This window comes from Ambystoma mexicanum, chromosome 1p (genome assembly GCF_040938575.1).
Source record: "Ambystoma mexicanum isolate Mex_15411 chromosome 1p, UKY_AmexF1_1, whole genome shotgun sequence".
Lineage (NCBI taxonomy): Eukaryota > Metazoa > Chordata > Amphibia > Caudata > Ambystomatidae > Ambystoma > Ambystoma mexicanum.
In genome coordinates this window covers 572,504,052-572,523,335 of record NC_090921.1, presented here as the reverse complement: position 1 = coordinate 572,523,335, position 19,284 = coordinate 572,504,052, and the positions used below count along the sequence as shown (strand labels likewise).

Genomic DNA, 19,284 nt, shown 5'->3' with positions numbered 1-19,284 from the left:
GATGTTTGGAAATCAGCCTTTCTAACAAATGCTTTTATATACGTACATCTAATTGCGAAGGTACCAGTACATCCACGTAATGGGTGCTTCTGTGTTTCTTTAAAATCCATAGTTTTATGAAACCAACCGTGAGCAAACAACTGTTTCATGCTTAACTATATGCTCAAGTTTTCTCTTGTTAGTAAAACATTAAAATGGATCTTAAGAACGTTATGTGATGAATCCTGTGGAGTCGTCACCAAACCCCAGAATAAAGTTTTCTCCCATGTGGCCAGGAAAAGGCAGTCGCTACCTGATACTAACTCTGGGGATGGTATCAGGGGGGAAGGATCACATGGGAGGAGACGGCTATCTGTGGGAAGTGGTGACACCACTAGGGAGGGGAAGACAGTATTATTCTGAGGATGAAAGTGAAATCATTCCTAGATGCATAATGGCATGCTATAAATGTACCAGTCCTTCCAATATCAATACCCAAAGAACCTGTCATAAAAAGTAATTAAAACAGAACCAAGTTGATTTTTCAAAGGTTCAGGAATTAAATGTAAGAGCCTTGAATTGTCATAATTCTGCCTTACCGAGAGATCCTCCCACTAATGTGCAAGTGCAAACTCTTTCCACGCGCTTCTGTTACTCTAAGAACTCTCCGTTCATAGCGCAGCATGGATTAACTGAAAGTAACAAGGAAATACCCAATATTATTTTCTTCTGTGGACTTCAGTTCCCATAATGCTAAAAGTACTGAGATGAGGAAGAAAAGCTCAGAGGCAATGAGGATTCAGAATCGTAAATATTCAAAGGTGCGGTCTAGTTGTTGCCATTTAAATCACCTGAGCGGGATATTTAAAACCCCAAGGTGAGACACAGCTAGGAAATGAAGGTGACGCATAGGAAGAAGTGCATGGAGCAGTGTAAGGCCGTGCAGGAAGCATAGCTGATGACGGTGAAGCCGTCTGAGGTGTAGGAGTTGCCACGGAAAGAAGCCTGCCAGTATAAGTCACCACAAAGGGTGAAGTTGGGCAGAAGCAGAATGGTAGAGTATGCACAGCAGAAAGTGGCCTACTAAGAAGCCATCCCGCTGAGTAGTGTTTCCGCACAGCGTGTGGCTGACCGGAGAAGTCGCGAAAGATCAACTGAGCTGTCATCACTCCCAAAGACCGCGCCACTTACCGGAGGCTCGCATAAGTCAAAAAGTAAGCAGACCGAATGCTGAAGGACTGCTGTGAGGCCAGACAGCAAGAGGGAGCTGCCACATAGAAGCGGTGAGTTGGCTCAGTTTGAATGCCAGCCGTGGGGCGCTCCAAACAAGGAAGCCGTCACAATGCTACAATTTTGAATACTGAACAATTGGTAGATCCAAACAGACGGTTTTCTGAATATCGAATAGTTATGAAAGAAAACAAAGCGCAGTGCCAAAAACAAAGGTTATCTTGTAGGGCCCAAAAAGAGGGTAACGTTTATGACCAGCATTATAAACGGCAAAGAGGCTGTCAAAAAACTTTAGGCAAACTACCAGTGGCGAAGGCCTCTAACCAGCACTACAACAGCCAAGAGGTTATCAAAAGACTTCAGGTGAATAACTGGTGGGGAAATCCTCTTACCAGTGCTACCCACAGACAATAGGCTGCAAGAAATCCATACTAATATCACCACTGGGAAAAGCTCATAACTGGCATTACCATCAGCCAAGAAGTTTTGAGAAAACCTCAGTGAAGCAGCCAAGACATAAACCCTCTTATCAAAAATATTTTGCAAAAGCTCATATCTGATATTACCAACAGCCAAGTGACTGTGAGACCACATCAAGGTGACAAGGGCACAACTCTTCCTTTTGGGATTTCAAATGGAGAAAGCTTGTTACCCAAAGTGCTGTCAGTGTAAGGGTTTTCTTGAAGATGTGGAGAGGTCAGTTAAGAATAATTCTCCTATAATTTGTTCTCAGTTTAAGGAAAACTGGAACACAAGAGGTCAATAGTCAATAGTCAAGAGACTATAAAAGGCAGTTATTGTTCAATCCTCCTTCCACGAGAGAGAGGTACAGAGAATCTTGGAGTCAATATTGCCATCAAGCTTGAAAATAGTTGTAGGTTTTTTTTCTTTCTGGCAGCAAAGGGCTTATCGTTGTTAGTCCTGGCAGGCGAGTGGACCAGAAACAAAGATGGTGGTATGATAAAATATCTTTGTGGCAGAAGATGTGTTGAAAGAACCTTTGTTGAAACAAGAGAATTAATTTACTTTATTTGTTCGATGAACCATAGTAAGACTAAGAAAAGTTGATATTTGCTATCTCGACAAGCGTTTCATTACAAAAAGAAGTATTTAGAAACATTGAAGTGCTAGTTTTGACAAAAAGTAGTTCCTTTGAAGAAGATGCTCCATGGTAACTGAACAATTATATTGGTCTGAAACTGTGTTTGTGAAAGAAGGATATTGTGGATTATCAACCAAGCATTGTGGAAGAGACATTTGTTGTGTCCCAAAGAAAGAGACGGTGGTTGACAAAGACATTTTTATCGCATTGAACAGAACTTTGTTGAATCAGAACTGTAATCCAAGTGATTATGAATTGATCCAAGGTAAGGGAATCCAACCCTGGTCACAAGGATTTGCTTTCAAGGATTTTGGGTTTGAAATACAGAATTGTTTTGCTGAACTAAACTGATCCATATTTTCCTTGTATAATTTGACTGTGTGTATTAGTATGAGGGCCAGAGATATTTTGGACACTACTTCATTTTTTTTTAGTCTTAGTTTGCTAGGCAGGGACCTCTCTATTAGGTTAGGGAAAGTTAGACGTTTTTCCAAGCACATTTGTATTTAAAATAAATGGCAAACCATGAGAAGACGTTACCTTTGTGTCAGTCTCGCAATTCTGACTCCTCACAGCATCTCTGTACTGCAGGCTGCGAAATTCAAGAAGATATGTTGACAACCCCTATCCATCTATGGTCTTGTTCCCGTAAGTTTTCTTCTTAACCAAACTTGGATTAGCAGTAAGTAAGATAAATGATTATTGCCTAGATCTTTTAGCATACTACAAGTTCCCAGTTCCTTGCACAACCATAAATCCTTGTGCATTGTGTTTATAGAAGGGAGTGTGATCTTGTTATATAAGCATAGTAGAGTCCATTGTATTTGTGCTGTTAATGAAATTAGTCCCAATTCATGTTTAATAACTGGAAAACAGGCAGCAGTAAGACTTTTTTTCCACAATGTTCCCTGTAGTTTGGGTGGATCGGACAGTCATCCAAATGCCCGAGTGCCAAACCGTAAATGATGAAAGGGATTACCTTCCTCAGGTAAAATTTCAGGACCGGGACTAAAGGAAAGTGGCAACCTTCTCTTTGATCTCTTCTTTTGGGCTGTCAAAAAGATTTTTTAGTTTTTTTTTGCTAAGTGAAGAGAGTAGAGATGGATTTGTCCCGTCAAAGATCTGAATCCCAGATAAGACTAATGGGAAATCACATCAATCCCTACGCCCTGTGATGTCCAGTTAAACTTGGGTGTAATTTTTCGACGTGAGATTTGAGTTATTGTAGTCTTGGAGATGTATATCTCAATATCGTTATCTGTTAAATAGGTATGTAATTAGTTGATTGCATGCTGTAGGCCTATAGATGTGTAATTTACTATATCTGCGTAAGCGAGCCATTGGAATCGCTATTTCCCCACGTTTCGGGGAAATGCACGGGCTTCTACAAATGCAATGAAATAGTCAAGTCACAATTCTCTGTATGTTGGTATATTTTAGTCTGAATTGATTCTAATTCTAATGAGTGTTTGGATGTATATTAGAATATTTATTAATGTGCAGGGCAGGCGAGAATGGTGTATGTAGTCAAACGCTGTAGGTAACGTTTATGCTTAACGCATAGCTGTCTGTATCCTTCTTACACCATGCTTGCTTCTGAAGAGAGGCAACTATGTATCCATTCAGTTGGGGTCCCACATGTTTTCTGAAGCCCACCTGAAAATGTGCATGTCTGCCTGACATTGTGGCCCATTTCTCTCGTTCTTTAGCTATGGGAAATGTAAAGATGTTACTGCTAAAGTCTGAAAGGGCTATTGGTCTGTAGTTTGTGGGATTTAACCTTTCACTATTTTTAAGAAATGGGAATGAAGAGCGCCACATGCCAAGAAGCGGGAAAGGAGCCTGAAGCGATTACTTGTTCAAATAATGTTGCTAGAATCTTGCCCATAGTGTCGGAGAACATATTCTGACAGACTATTGAGCCCGAAGCTCGCGTATGTTTCAATTGTAATATTACATTCTCAACTACTTCCTGATCTATGCTTAAGAAATAGGGAGAGGAGGAACAATTTACTGAGAAGGACACACTAACCTTAAGTAAACTAGAGTTCAGCAAAGTGGCATATCCGCTGTGGTTGATATCTTCCATTTTCAAGTATTTTATTGATTAAATGAACTGGTGCAATCTCCTAACTATGGCTAATCTACAGGTGTTTCTGCCTAAAACAAAACTAACTTGTATGCTCATCGGTGAATCTAAAGGGAACATCTTTCCTCTGTCTAAAACTATGCTACTCTGTCCCTACCACTATCAAAAAGTACTAAGGCACCTGTGATTCACTCCCTACTCACGTTGTCTGCTTTTCATCAGTCACTTTAGTAACTTATTCGCAGGTAGTACTTTACAACAACTTTTTTACAGTTCCGAAATAGGGCTCTTCAGCTTCTCTTTTGTGACCTTGACATCATGCTTTCCCCTTCTGAGATGGTTCTTTGCCCTTGCTTGGTTCGTTAGATTTCAAACTTTATCCTAACACAATGACCACTCTTTTCCCTGGCTGAGCCAGTTATAAACCCTCTCAAATGGATTGTCACTTTTCTGTCTCTTTGGTTTTACTGGGATGAGTATGAATGTTCCATTAATGATTCTTTATGGCTCTTCCCTTATTGATGCTGGTTTCATGGTTCTCACAGTAATTCGCAGTCGTATTCGTTAATTCCTTTTCTCTGAGAAGAGTATGATGCATACACTAGTTATATTCGCTATCCCTTCCTGGTCTCCCACTTTGCCGGTTACCTCTTTTCAGTGGGATTCGCCTCACCACTGCACTTGGGACTGGAAGCTTCACTCGCATCATCAGTATGGCTTTGGGATTTTCTGCTGCTTTCTTTCTCTGTGTCCGCTCTGTGATGAGGCAGGTTAGGGGTCTTGTCGCTAGACTTGACAGTCCACCGACTCTAGGTCGCGCCACCACTTAAGGATCGGTATCTTCGTTGGAGTTCCCTTTCTCCCAGCTTGTCAGCTTCACAACCTAGCCTTCCGCCATGTTCAAACACTGCATTTACCGGTCTCTCTCAACTTTGTTGCACAACTGACTTGAAACTCCTGGATTCTCTCTCTCTCTCCAATAGCACTCCTCCTTCTGCTTTTATGACTCATTGATGTGTCTTCCCCAGCAGAGCCTCATAGTCCTTTCTCTTTATTGCCTGAGTGCTCTGTATTATTTGGGTACGCTTCCTCTTTGCAGTATTACCAGATTACTACTGCTCATGATGAAACGATGATTCTACACCATAGTAACAAACAGTAGCTTGTTATATTCTTCTTTCCTTGGTGTTGTAGCTTTTAATGATGGGTTGTGAGTGTGTAACTTGGGGAGTTCCTCTTTGAAATGGGAGTCCTTAGCCTCAAGGGTGGGGACCGCCGACCTGGTAAGGTCCCGCTTGCCTCTACCCCTATGGAAGAGTATTGTGTAGCAGGCTCACCTTCCTATCCTCACAGTGGCCCAAAGTACTTATATGTTGGCCATTGGAGTACTAATGGATTTTTCTAAGTTCTGCTCTAGGCCATTTTATTTTTAGGGAAAACATGGCACAAGGCATACCTTAATGCTTGTTGCACACACTAGGGCTCTTTGTGAGGTCAGCCCTGTACCTAGCGCAGTGGTTTAAACTAGTCCATAGTCTGCAAATACACGTCCTGGTGAAGTGTACTTGAGCCTTTGGTGGATTTGGGACCTACCTGTTTGGCTGTCCACCACATTCTTCCCTGGTGTGTGATTTAAGCACTGGCTTTGGCAGCCGTCCGTGTTGGAGTTATAGCGGAAATCCTAACTCACTTGTTCTGGATTTTCTGAGAGTCAAGTCTGGTTCAGCAGGTTTACTTACCTGCCGGAGGATTGCTGCCGTTATTTTTATTTTGCATTATGGTTAACCATGTAACCTTTAGCAAACATGCACAACTACATAATACACATAGCTACCATAACATTTATATATACATGACCTACATTACCATCAAGTTTACACAACGTTTAAAACTGTATCAATAATATTTCATTTGAATTCTATTCCATAAATCTTGGGATAAAAGGAAATCATATTCAGAAAGTTTTGTAAACAAAGGAGCGCCAATCACTTTGTTCAAAACAAATTTAACCTAAATCTTAAAAACTTTGCTCTAAAATCACAGGAAGGATTGTTAGGGAGAATTTTCAGAAATGTGCTCATTCCCTTCACCTTAGAGACAGACCCCCAGCAACTTTGCTGGATTTTGAGGACTTGATTTTTTTAACCTGGAGAGAGTGAGACCCTTTTTCCCACTCTCTCAAGTATTTTAATGTGATGTTCTACACTGTTTCTTTTGGTTATGGAGTCTAACAAACTCCATAGGAATCATCTTTTACAATTGTGTCCCAAAGCACCTTCAGTGCAGTGACACAGGGAAGTCTTCCAGATTTCCCAAGGTTTAAATACCTTCTCTGGGATAAACAACCGTTTCCCAGAACAGTAAAGTGAAATTGACTTTACATAGCATTGTAACTTTCTAGAGCCAGCACACACTATCTTACAATAGAGTGCTGGAGGGTTCCCTAGTATCCCCTTTGTCTAGCTTCTTATGTAACATATTTTCTGTCACCCTTTCCTCACTGAATGGCTGGTGGCAGTGGTTTCGTTTTGAACTACAATGTTTTGCGTTTACCGCGACCGTCCGCGGCTCCGGTAAAGCAACCGCGGGGGCCATCTTTTTCAAAATGGCGCAGAGCCATCTTTGGTAAAATGGCCCCGGTCTTCTTTTTTCACCATTTATTTGTGGAATGGTCCTTCTAGAGTTCTCTGCGCGCCAAACCAGTTTTGGTCTCTTTGTTAATTTCGCCTTTGGCAGGGTTTCTGAGTGAGACCCGCCTCTGGCTCCAGAGTGTCTAGGGTAGGCAGGAAGTGAGGGCGGTCCGAAACTCCCTGTGCTTAGTCTCCTAGGAGACCCAAATGCACTCTGTCGTGATTGACTGGCTGAATGTCTGGCAAAGACAGCCACCCTGCTGGGTGAGTGACAGCTAGGCTGGAATGAATGGGAGCAAACTGAATAAAAGGCAGGTCTTTTGGCTTGGAAGGCAGAGCCGACCACTGGACAAAGGAACCGAAGAAGAGCTTGAAGAGAACGCCTGCTGCAACTCCTGGACCGTTGGTTTGCCCGGTGAAGCCCTGCTGCAGTGCTAACTTCGTATCGACAAAGCAGTCCCTGCAAGGACGACTTCTCCCTTTGAGTTGGTGGGACCAATCAAGTAAGCCACCGGGACATCCATCTTGGAGCTGGTTGAATTTCCTCAGAGTTGCTGCTGGAAACCGACTAGCCAGGGAGAGGAACACCAGATTGTGTGCGTTGCTTTTAAGATGGCCTAATGCTTTTGGAAGATCCTCTGGACTCCACAAAGCAGGACTGACCAAGCCTGAGCCAGCCCCCTCAACAGAGTGTGAACCCCAGAAGCAAAGAAAGTCCACCTTGACAGCCAGGAACTGCGTTATTTGCAAGAAGCTGAAACGTGAAACAGCCACTGAAAGTGAAGTTTGCCGGTTGCAAGTTTTGACAATCCCAGTGCACTGCAGGAGTCCCCCAACGTCCTCCCTCTTGTACCCATGACTGAGGCCCAGGAGCAGTGTAATCTGCAGAGCTGCACAGTAAAAGAAGTCATCAGCTGCATCTTTTCTTCTATACCAAGGTACTGTAAAACAAGTCTAAGAGAACTTACCTCTTACCGTGGAAGTGCTTGTAACTTCTGCAACTCACAAGTCTAATCAGCTTGTGGGCCTAAATTTGATTCTTCTTTTTATCAAAGACTTTTCCATTTACTTACCTGAAGTGCTGCATCTTATACAAAGACTTTTGGCTATTGACTTTGGCTTAGCCTATTGAATTATATGACTCTTCTAAGAGGATTTGAAAGTATTTGCCCTGCTTAAAAATATTGGTGATCTCTTGTGTTCTAATAACCTTTGCCTTTTACCAACTTCTAAGAGTGTTCTGAATGCCAACAGTTAGCTATTAATGTCCCCAGCACCCTTGTTATTGAAGTCACCTGTGGGTGTATGTTGTGTCTGTGGGCCATCCCAAAAGGGTCTTGTCTGATTCAGAAACTCAGAGTGTACAGTATTGAAGTGTATTTGTGTGTTAATATTATATTGCTCCCTTCTAAAGATGGGTTTATAACTGACTGATAAATAAATTCATAATTGTTTATGCAAGAAACCTTGGGTGTAAGAGTTTATTTGAATACCTGTAACTGTGAACCTTTGTGTAACTCCACTACAGCTCACATATATCATCCAGAATATTTACACAATTGTTAACCCAGCAATACATTACCTTGCAAGTGTCCTGTTCTGGTTGCGAATGCAGGGGGGAAAAAAAGCAACTGCTTCGGTGGCAATAACATTTTTGCATAGAACTGTAATAACTGCCAATTTATACAGGCTCGAATAGGATCAGTCCCAATTTGTGGCGGATCAGGCTTGTCGATCCTCTTTGGGGAACGGCAAGTGTTCTTCTCCATATAGATGCCTCGATCTTAGCCCAATCCAGCTCACATCTGTGAGTTTGGGCCGCCGTATGTTAACCTCAGAAGAATTTTCCTGTGATGATACTGCAATAGAGGAAGTATTGAGAAATCTCCCAAAATGATTGTCCAGCAGTCTTAATTGGGCCGAAGCAGCTTGAGCCAGTTCTTACCCAACAATAGCTCCTGTTTATCAACAGTTTCCTGGGCCGTGATTCCCAAATATCTATAGTTTATCACGCTCTCCACCATAACCTTGCTCAAATTTAAAATTAAAAGAACAACCTTTTATACGTGAATGATTCGCTTTCATTACCACCATGTTTGTTTTTTGCACATTCATGGTTAAATCCAAGTTTGTTAAAAAATGTTGCACTGCATCCAAACCCTCAGGCAGGCCAATGGCTGTAAGATCACAAATTACTAAATCATCCACATATGACGGATACTGCACATGGAACAGACCCAGTTGCGGGGGGATTAGTGCAGACTTTATTAAAAGCTAAACCATTGTTGTGAATGTTAAAGTTAAACGTAGTGCTAAAACGCATCATTGTCGCAACCCGCGTCTATTCTTCATCCAACTGCTGAAATCGCCTTGTTGATCCAGCCTAATGCGGACGCGGGTCTCTCTGTGCGTTGCAATTCAAATATGCAGAAGGTGGTTAGGGCATTTCTTTTGTTGCATCTTCCCCAAAGCCTGCCCCTGTTCACACAATCGAAAGCCTGGGCAAGATGCAGGAATGCAACATACACAACCGTTCCCTTGTTCTTAAATTGGTCTGCCAACAGTTTACCGTTGCAGCATTTTCAGGACCAGGTTTGGCCACACTGGTTGAATACTGGTTAAAGGTCACTCTCCAGTTTGGATTTGTGGCTACTGGGGTGGTGGGGAGGCCTCCATGGGCTTCTCGTTTCCCCCCAGTCCTACAAATTCGAATAGGCTTGGGAAATCCATACTGGAATAGTCTGAGATGTTTTACCACCTTGCTAGTGCATCTTGGGGTAAGCAACTGCCACCACCCTGCTTCCATCATTCGTATGGGCCTTGCTTGGTCACCTCCACATGTCTTTGTCATGGGACCACATTCTGCTGTCTGCCCTTCAATCCACCGTAATCTGCTTGGTCATGTTCCTACGTACTACTAGATTCATTCTCACTTCTGGATTCACTCACGACAGATTGGCCCTACTCCTGATCGAGCTGCCATCTGGGTCGTTGTTGGTCTAGGTTATATGTCCCTGGGAAGTTGCATCCTGTAAATTGCACCTAGAAAAGACTTTTTTGTACTGGATTTATTTGAACCATATTTTCGGAAGCGACTATGATTTATCTAGGTCTCGGTCCGGGACTGGTGGATTGTTCACCATACTTACCCTTATGGGACCTAGTGGTAGATACTTTTTGCAGACTGGTTTCAACCTGCAATTCCCCATTTATTTCAATTGGAGCATATCCTGCTGTGCTGCATCTTCTCATGGGGCTGCTGATCTTGAGACCTGCCTCTGGAGCTCTTGTTGAGGATCTCATCTCGTCTAGCCGGGCAGTACTGCTGAATCCACACTTGTAGGGGAGAGCTGAGACTTGCATGGCTTTTCACTGTAGCTGCAGATATGTCTACAGATGCTGTCTTATTGTTTCCTATGTAGCACCTCAACAGTAAGGGATGTCCGCAAATGACATTGAAAGGTATAAACAGACCTTTTTTCTGGTTCAACCTAGGGTCCTTGGATTTTTCAGCCAACAATATTTATTTTTTTTAGACTTTTTTTAAACCTTTGTATTACACTATGGACTTACAATGTATACTTTATTGCTAGTTATGTGTCCTTCTTTTGAGTTTAATATGCCTTTGTAAGCCTAAAGTATACCCTAAAAATTAGTAGCCCTCATGGCTGGGCTGGACATTGCATACCCCGTTTCATAGCCCTAGAAGCTATACGACCTGTTGTATGCATTTGCTTTATGTATATTGATTATGTACTTTAGTGTTGGAACAAATCTGTGATTGATGACTTTGTGGCATCTTTGGTCCTGACTATCATGGTATCAGTATATCTTTATATTGTCTAGGGTCCCTTCTCTTCCCAACTCTGAAGGTCTGTATGTCTAGTGTCTTCAACAGAGTATATGGATTGCATTTTAGGGACAAGGGTGGGGGTTAGGTCTTATCTCACCTATTCTGTTTTTATAGCTATACTATGCGCCGTTTTGTGTTTTTACCCAAGTACTTATTTTCATCTTAAAGGTATATCGGTGATCTTGTAATAAGTGTATAAATGTCATCAACTGTAACCTCACCACTAGCCTTCCTCCCTCCTGAAATAAGCCTGACTGATCTGCTACTGCTACCATTGGAGAATCTGGTCTTTCCTTTTAGGTGGCACACTGTTCTACAGGTAGATTAGGTGGTTGCACAGCCCCCACCACTGTTTTGCCAATATCTTCTGACCCATTACTATGTCAGAATCTTTTTACGTGAAAAACCGGTTAAGGCTGAGCTGTATGCATGAAAGTCAGGGATACATAAACATTTTTCTCTAGGCTAGTCTCTTTTTTCTGGCTCTCTTAATCTGAAACTATTGTATTGGAGTACAGCTAGGAGAAATGGCATATGAGAAGGGACACAAAGCTTGCACGATTAATTTGGTTATTTACTGACCCATTGATTGCCCAATGCCAGGCTAAACACTATGGCAATTCACACCATTTTCTGCTGCCCCGCTCCCCAACCAAAACACACCCTCCTGTGATCTTTGAGCTAGCTTTATCAAGCCTTATCATACTTGGTGCTACAAAGTGCCTTCCAGTGTATTGTCAAGCAGTCTTCTGTGAGTTAATGACTTAATTGGAGCTGTAAATGCACCACTAGTGTAATAGAAATGTCTTAATCAGGTCTTCCTTTAGCCACTAATTTTTATAAGTACTATGTATATCCTTCACTGAAGTCCCACTGAAAATAAGCATTGGCAAAGCCAACAGTTTTGACTTGTGTATAAGCATTGAGCATTTGCCAGGCACTGCCATTGCATGCCCACCATTCTACACCTGCTACCGTCGATGGCCAGCTAATACCACTATGGCAGTGCCTGGTAAATGCCTTTCCCATCCAGTCACAAAACTCAAAACTGTTGGCCTTGCCAATGCTTGTTAAACTTCTGGTCACTCTTCAAGGCTGCTTTACATTTTGCTGTCATTATGGGGATGGCTACAACTGAGATTCTAGAAATCTTTCAGATGACATTGTTTTTCTGTACTTTTTTTAAAACTTGGTTTCATTGTATAAAACAATTTTTACAAGACTGGTTTCCCAAGTGAAATTGTACATTTAAGGTTTCCTGTCGAGTTCTCTTGATGCCAGACTTTTCGACTGACTCAAACAGGCATAAAATGGCTGTATTGCTATGCGCCGTGAGCCTCAGTTGAGTAGGCCAGTATTTCGAAAGAATCCCACCACCGCAATGATCCACAACGTCTTTTCCCCAATCATGAGCCTGCACCACCATTCTTCTTCATCCTAGTAGTGCAAGTTTCTAAACAGGTGTCCTAAATGTAGTGAGCGGGGAGCTATCACCCCAGAGCAATTTAGCAAAAGGTGTTTGATTGTTTCTTCCCTCTCAGGCAGCTGGCAAAACCAGCATGATTTTTCTTCAGATTGATTCCATCTTGCCAGAATTTCCCTCGTGTGAAGGATGTTTAAGCGGATAATCAGAAAATTCTCGGAGTTTCTTGTCTGGGCATTTTGGCAGGTAAGGTTTAGGGTAATTCACTTTAATCAAGATAGGGGTCAGATCTTGCGTCAGTTTTGTGGCAGAAGCTTTTTCTAACGTATCCAATCCCTCTCCAGGATGCGTTTTTACCTTTGCTGGGTTGGGGATAAGTTCCTCTCTAGAACTACCCACCCAATTTAGGAGCGTTTGGATCCTTAATGCCCATTCCTGAAGCATTTTGCAAGACCCTGCTTGGATTTCCTGATGTATTTCCTTCAAAATCAATGGGGACGAAGGAAGCGGGGTTTTACGATAGAGCATAGTTTCATTTTGTGCCTCTATTGAGCCAAAGGATTGTAGTGAGAGCGCCCTCCTTATCAATGCGAATGGAAGGGATTGTGGGAGGTTATGAACCTTTCTCCAATACAGCCCTTCTAACCTCAGCCAGAAGTTTGCCGGTAAGTAAGGTAGCACTTCTGCCCAGCAGGTTAAACTGGGGATGACTTTTGTCTTATAAAAGATCAACATTGGGGACATTGTGAAGCACCCAAACTTGTTTGCCCCTGCTCGAGTCTGTGAAATTAAAAGACGGGCTTTTGCCGTAATACTTTCCTGCATTGGTGGTACTTTAGTGCTTTTGTTCAGAATGATGCCCAGGTATTTAACGTTGTTCATAATTTCTAGTTGTTTGTTGCCCACTGACCATGCGAATTTCTCCACGTTTCTGGAACTTTTCCCAAATGTCGTCATTTTCATTTTTTTTAGATTCATCTGAAGATGGTTATCTTTGAGGTACGTGTGTAAATTGTTAATCTGCCTCTAGGCCTGTTGGGGTAAGGTGCATGAGAATGTTGTCTGCGTATAGCAGTCTTGATATTTTATTCTCGCCTTGTGTCGGAGGGAATGAACGTACTCTATTATAGCAGTCATTGTAGTCCGCCATGTAGGCATTATATAATGCGGGGGCCAGCGGACAGCCTCGTTTGACCCCTCTTCCTGTCTTGATCTATGAGGATAGCAGGCCTTTGTTGTTCAGGCGAACGCACATCGAGGTATCAGAGTAGAGAGCCTTTATAGGGTCCAAGATCTCTGAGGGGCAGGCATGTTGGTTTAGTTTATCCCACAGTATATTTCTGTCTACCCGGTCAAAGGCCTGGACCAGGTCGATAAATGCCATATAGGTTTTTGGCCAGCCCTCTAGAACTTTCGCTTTAAATATGCTCACAGCCGGAATGTTCACTGCCATCCCAATATTTTTCACAAACCCAGCCTAGAGTGGGTTATCCAGGACTGAAGATTATCCAGAATCAAAGCACCGAAGAGTTTTCCTATGGAATCCAATAAGGCAATTGGGCGGTAATGCGAAGGATTGTCTTTTGAGCCCTTTTTAAAGATCGGCACCACAATCGCCTTTTTCCAGGAAGGTGAATAGCAGATAACTGAATGCAGATCGTAAAAACACCTCTTTTATAAAGTCTGACCAAAGTTTCATGTTTTTTTAGGTCAAAATTTGTAATGCCATCTGGGCCCGCCGCCGTGGATCTATTGAGTTGTTTTATTTTCCATTGGATCGTGTCCATGTCCGTCGGGATCGACCAAACTACCCCTGGGCTAACTGGTTGAGGTCTATTCAAGTTCTCCACGGCGCTGTAGAGTTTCTTAAAGTAGGATTTCCATCTTTGTTCACCTATTGAATTTTGTAGTGCTTGATTCATGCATTTTGCGTCACACTCTATTAGCGTTCAAAAGTCGGCATTGTTTCCACAAATGGTGCGAAGCATTGTTTCTGCGTCGTCTTGGTGGCGAAGAAATTTAGATGACCTCAGCCAGGATTTATAATTTCTGGCTGCCGTGACCGCCTCTTCCTTTTTTAGTATGGAGTTAGATTTGGCTGCATCACGTTTCAATTTTCTCACCCACTATCTTCGGACTACCAGTTGTTCATTGACTCTGTGTTGGAATAATTTAGGTTGTACCGCCTTCTTTCCTTTTCTAGGTTTGAAAACTGATAGGACTGTTGCATAGTCAGCTGAGTTTATTGCGCCGAGGGATTCCCTGGTCTTTTCTTCCACATACATCTGGGTAAGCTTAATGATTGCTGCCTCTGGCAATCTCAGCCTTGTGCCGCTCAGATTGAGTTCCAGGTTAGGATTGGTGTAGCAAACCTTGAGCCTTCGTGAAGACCAGGCGAAAATCAAGATGTTAAGATCGCTGTGTTTTGTCCTGGTCACCTTGAAAGATTCCTTTAAAGTCAATAGTCTGCGTGATACCTGGATGTAGTCAATCGTTGCTGTTTGGTTCTCTCTCTCCCAGGTAGGAATATATTCATCGGTTAGCCCTGCCCTCTGTTGGAGGTTATGTATATATCAAGCTTTTATTAAGTTAGTCCCATAGGCGGGCTCTGCCTTGGAGAGTGCAGCCGGTGGGTTAGATCGATGTTCAAATCTCCCACAAAGAAAACATGGCTGGACTTGCTCATTATCAAGAATTTGTCTATTACATTTTCTGTTTGGATAATTAAATATTCGTTGGTCACCCGTTTCGGGTTCCAGTATGTATTGATCAGCAAGATCTCAGCCTGTTGGTTAGTTTCAATAGGGTTTGAGGTTGCGGCCCATTCGATGATTGTGGCCAAGATGAATTCCGTCGCTTTGAGCACTTTTTCAAGTGAAGGCCACTGCCCGATCGAATAGCAGTTAGAAGTCCTGATCTTGGTCTGCCCTTGTCTCCTTTATGGGCTGGTGAGTGGGCCAATTGAAAGCCATCCAAAACGAGTTTTTAGACAAGCCAAGTTTCTTGTAGGCACAGGGCATTGAAATTTAAGAAATGTATGTCTGACTTAATGGTCAGGTGTTGGAAGCCCCTAGTCTTCCAGGAGCCCAACTTCAAAAAGCCTTTTGGTGGATCCGGTACTTGCTTGACATTGTTGGAAAAATGTAAAGTCACTTCTTGTGGTGGCTATTTCCTTCTTAGTTGGGTCTTGGCAAATGCTATGCTGCCCCCCCTTTTGATCATTATAGAGGGCTGGCCTTCATTCATTTAGATGTTTACTTAGGGATTCATTCACATCACACGATTGTTCCACTAATTGAAAGATCTTGCGGGCAGATGGGCCTGTGGGGTTCTGGGCATGCGTCTGAAACCTTTCAGTACTAGGTTTCCCATTGGCTTCCTATTGGGTACTGCTTGTGTGATAAAGCGCAGGATCCTGAATGCCGAAGCTGATTTGGGATCCAAAACCCATCTGGGTTCATGCAGCGTTCTTCTCATGTAATCAGTCCTTCGACGGTTGCTGTCGTGTCCCTTGAACGAGAAGAGTTTCGGAGGTTGAGGCGTCTTCCCACGATGTAATTTTAGAGCGTTATTTGCTGCTATATAGGGCAAATCAAATCACATGTTGGACAATTTTTCCCTTGCCCTTCATATTTTTTGTTGAATATGATTTGAATCTATATGAAGGTAGGAACTGTCCTTTCTTCCATTGGGGTTTGGCTTGAGGATATTGATGTCTTTCGTAACATCAATTTGAAGGGAGTGGACCTCGTTGAAAAGTTTGGCTAATGCCCTACGATTCAGTGTCCAGTTATCATGCTCTTCATTGGTCCTTTGGAGTTTGAAAGATCTTGTGGAACTTTCATTTCGAATATGCAAAGTAGGGTAGTTCTGGGCTCTTTTCCCAAAGGAATTTCTGAGTTTGTTCCCCCTGGGCTCATGGACCCTAGATTTGTAGTGGACTTTTGTATCGCCTGGAGAAGACCCATGATCCTTGGTCCTCTCATGGTGTTCCTGCACTTTTTTTGAAGCAGTATGGCAGGTTCCTTGGTAAACTTGAGGTTCAACCGAATTGGGTTTGCCTTCGCTATGTTGTCGAAGATCTTGAGGCATCACTATTCGTGTTGTTGTATACCTCCTTTCTAGACGAATGTCCACCGTTAGAACTTTCTCTTTTCTGGTGTGCTTTTGTCTTGTTCTGAGCCACAGGCGTTGTGGATGGAGAATCTAAAAGCAGAGCTTTTGTTTTGGGTTCTTCCGTTGCTCTATTTTCCCTGGTTTCTGTTTTTTTTTCTTTTTTTGCTGACTAATGGACGGAATTTCCAATTCCAATTCTTCCACGGTATAAATGCTCAGATTCATTAAGTCCACCGAGCTAAAGGAAGCGGCTCGCAACCCCTCTGGGGTTCCAGTGCCATCCATACACTGATCAGCGGGCTTCAATTTTAACACTCTTCTGTTTTGAACTGGAGAGTTCTCTTTTTCTTCATCTCGCAATTCTCCTGTATTATCCCGATTTAGGGGGACCAAAGTCGCTACAACCCGGGGAGCAGGGATTCTGGCTTTCAAGTCCTTCTTTATTCTTGGCACTGTTTCCTTTATGCTGGAAGATTTGAAAGGTTGATGGGATCTTGACTGATGTGAAGTTAATAGCTTTCAAAGCTGGTTGTATTGATAAACTCTCCAGAAGGTTAAAGGCCACTGAACCATTATTCTTAGAGGTGTTAGTCAGCGGAGGCAGCAAATTTTGCCTGTCCATTACTTTCAACTGAGTCTGTAGAGTAGCATTTACAGTTGGATTTGCCACACGAGGGGATTGAAAGACAGAACCCCCCCCACCCCCAAACCTGGGGTGAGTTTTCCCAGAACTATCTAGGACATTGTCTTTCCTCATTGGGTAAGGCTCAATTGTTTGGGTTCCTTGTGAGGTTAGAGAGGTCACTTTCGAAATGGGCTGACAGCAAGCCAGCCCCCTTTCAGGCTGGGCAGGTATTTCGTCTCCAGTATTTCCTTGGCCCAAGTGCCGGCACTGTCGCGAAGCAGACACAAAGCCTTCCAGGGAGTTAAGTTTGGTATGCATAAATGCAATCAAGGTGTTTTGATCTCTGAGAGTGTCATTGATTGCTTGATATAACTTCCCAAATGGTGCCAGAGCAATGGTAACTGTGGACACAATGGTCATTGGGTCCAATTTCTTACTGGGTGTGTCATTCAAAGGCCTTGAAGTGATTTAACTAAGGCGTCTGATAGGAAAACGAGATCTTAAACTTTGATCATGTCCGGTGCTTTTGTTCTTTAAGTTGCCACCCACAGTGTTTGGCGATTCACAGAGGGAGTGGGTGGCCCGTACAAGAGGAGGATTATCCAATTTAGGAAGGGAGAGTGGGGCGCTCTCAAGGGCTGCCGGAGGCAAAAAAGATCCCCTAAGGTCACTGATGGGAAGGATTCCTTTATTCTGCTTTTCAAGATTGGACAGAGCTATCTCCTCAATACTCTCTTCCTGATGAGCAACTTTGTGGCTATGTTGAGCCTCGCAGATGAGCCCCTACTTAGGCGGGCTGTAGGCTTCTTGGTACTATTTTCCCCTTCTCCCCCCCCCCCCCCCCCCCCCTGTCCATCGATATCTCCCAGCACTGGTTGAGGCTTTCCGTAATGCCATTTCACAGGCCCTGGCATTGATCTTGTTTGAGCCTTCTTGGTGGTTTTCCCTCGGGTGGTAAAGAGGTCTTAAGAGGTAAATTTAGGTTGGAAAGGTGTGTGGCAGTATCTTCCACAATGGCCAACAGTTCAGCATCTGAAAGGTCCCGATGGCTTTCTCCTTAACGGCGTGTTTTTTTTGCCAAAGAATTCCTTAAGTGTGTTCATAGACACTGAGGAGTTGGGGACCAGTAGTCTTTTTCCTCCCACTGCCCCTCTTTTGTAAGGCACCTTTGGCCGCGCAGTTCTTCGAGAGAGCATTTTTGAGTACTGCACAGTTTTCTTGATGCATGAACTCGGTCCGAGGCACCTTTCTCCCCAGGGTCGTCAGAGATGGGAGGGTCGATGGTAGGAGTATCGTTAGAGATATTCAGCTTCTCTGGGGAACCAGAACCCTGGTTCTGGAGTTCCACGTGTTGCTGCCTCAGCGAACTTGAGGTCCGGCAGTCTCCCCGAGACGGGTATGGGTCAGCACAATACTCCCCGACCCCCACCCACCCACCTTCGGGCTGGGCAACTCATCCAGTATGTGATTGAGGCCGGGAGAGGGCCAAAGCTCCTCTACTGCCGGAGGGGTCCTCAAGTCTTCCTCTCCCCCGTTAGTGTGGATCATAATTATCACTTTTTCACCCTTATTCATTGCCCCATTGGCTATCGCTGCCCGCTGATCCACGGGAGCGTTGTTAACCTCTACAGATTCAGTCGGGGGTGCAGATCCGGGTGCTTCACTGGTGGTGGAGGGCACAAAGATGACAGATTTAGCCCTGAAGTCATCTCCGGATTGGAGGGGGTGGGGCGAGCCTGTAGGGAATGGCTTTGGACCTAAGGAAGAGACCTCATCTCTTCCCTTTGTTATGCCGGGGGTGGGAGTTGCAGGGGCAAGGTTTGAGTGGCTTCAATGGAATCAGGCGCCACATTGTCTTTGATTGTGTTTTTCAGAGGATTCATTTTAGCCGACTCAATTGGTGGAAACTTAATAGATCTTGCTGTATGAGGCTTTATAGCGCTCGTGACTCATGCAGGAGACATTAGCAGGCGATGTTTTTGCCGTGTATTGGGCGCGAGTCTCTGAAGATCGGGCAACTCAACTCCCTCTGGTGGAACGGCAATGTTCCAAGGAGGGCCCGGATGACGCAGTCTGGAACTTCTCAGGTTTCTCCCTTTGTTTTCTCTCCTGCCGGGGGTTTACCCTTTGCCGTCACGGCCATAGACTGCAGAGACTGCTTGCCTCTGCCACGGCTCTGCGGCTGTTCCGCGGCCGGAAAGGGGTTTCAAAGTCCTCCCCTTCAACAGACACAGACA

At 43.7% G+C, this 19,284-nt stretch overlaps 1 protein-coding gene across 2 annotated transcripts in view; it reads left to right on the top strand.

Moving 5' to 3' along the window:
* The window catches only part of AP3D1 (adaptor related protein complex 3 subunit delta 1), a 2,198,421-nt gene that overhangs the window by 992,128 nt on the left and 1,187,009 nt on the right, over nucleotides 1-19,284 (top strand). The gene's annotated exons all lie outside the window — the stretch shown is intronic.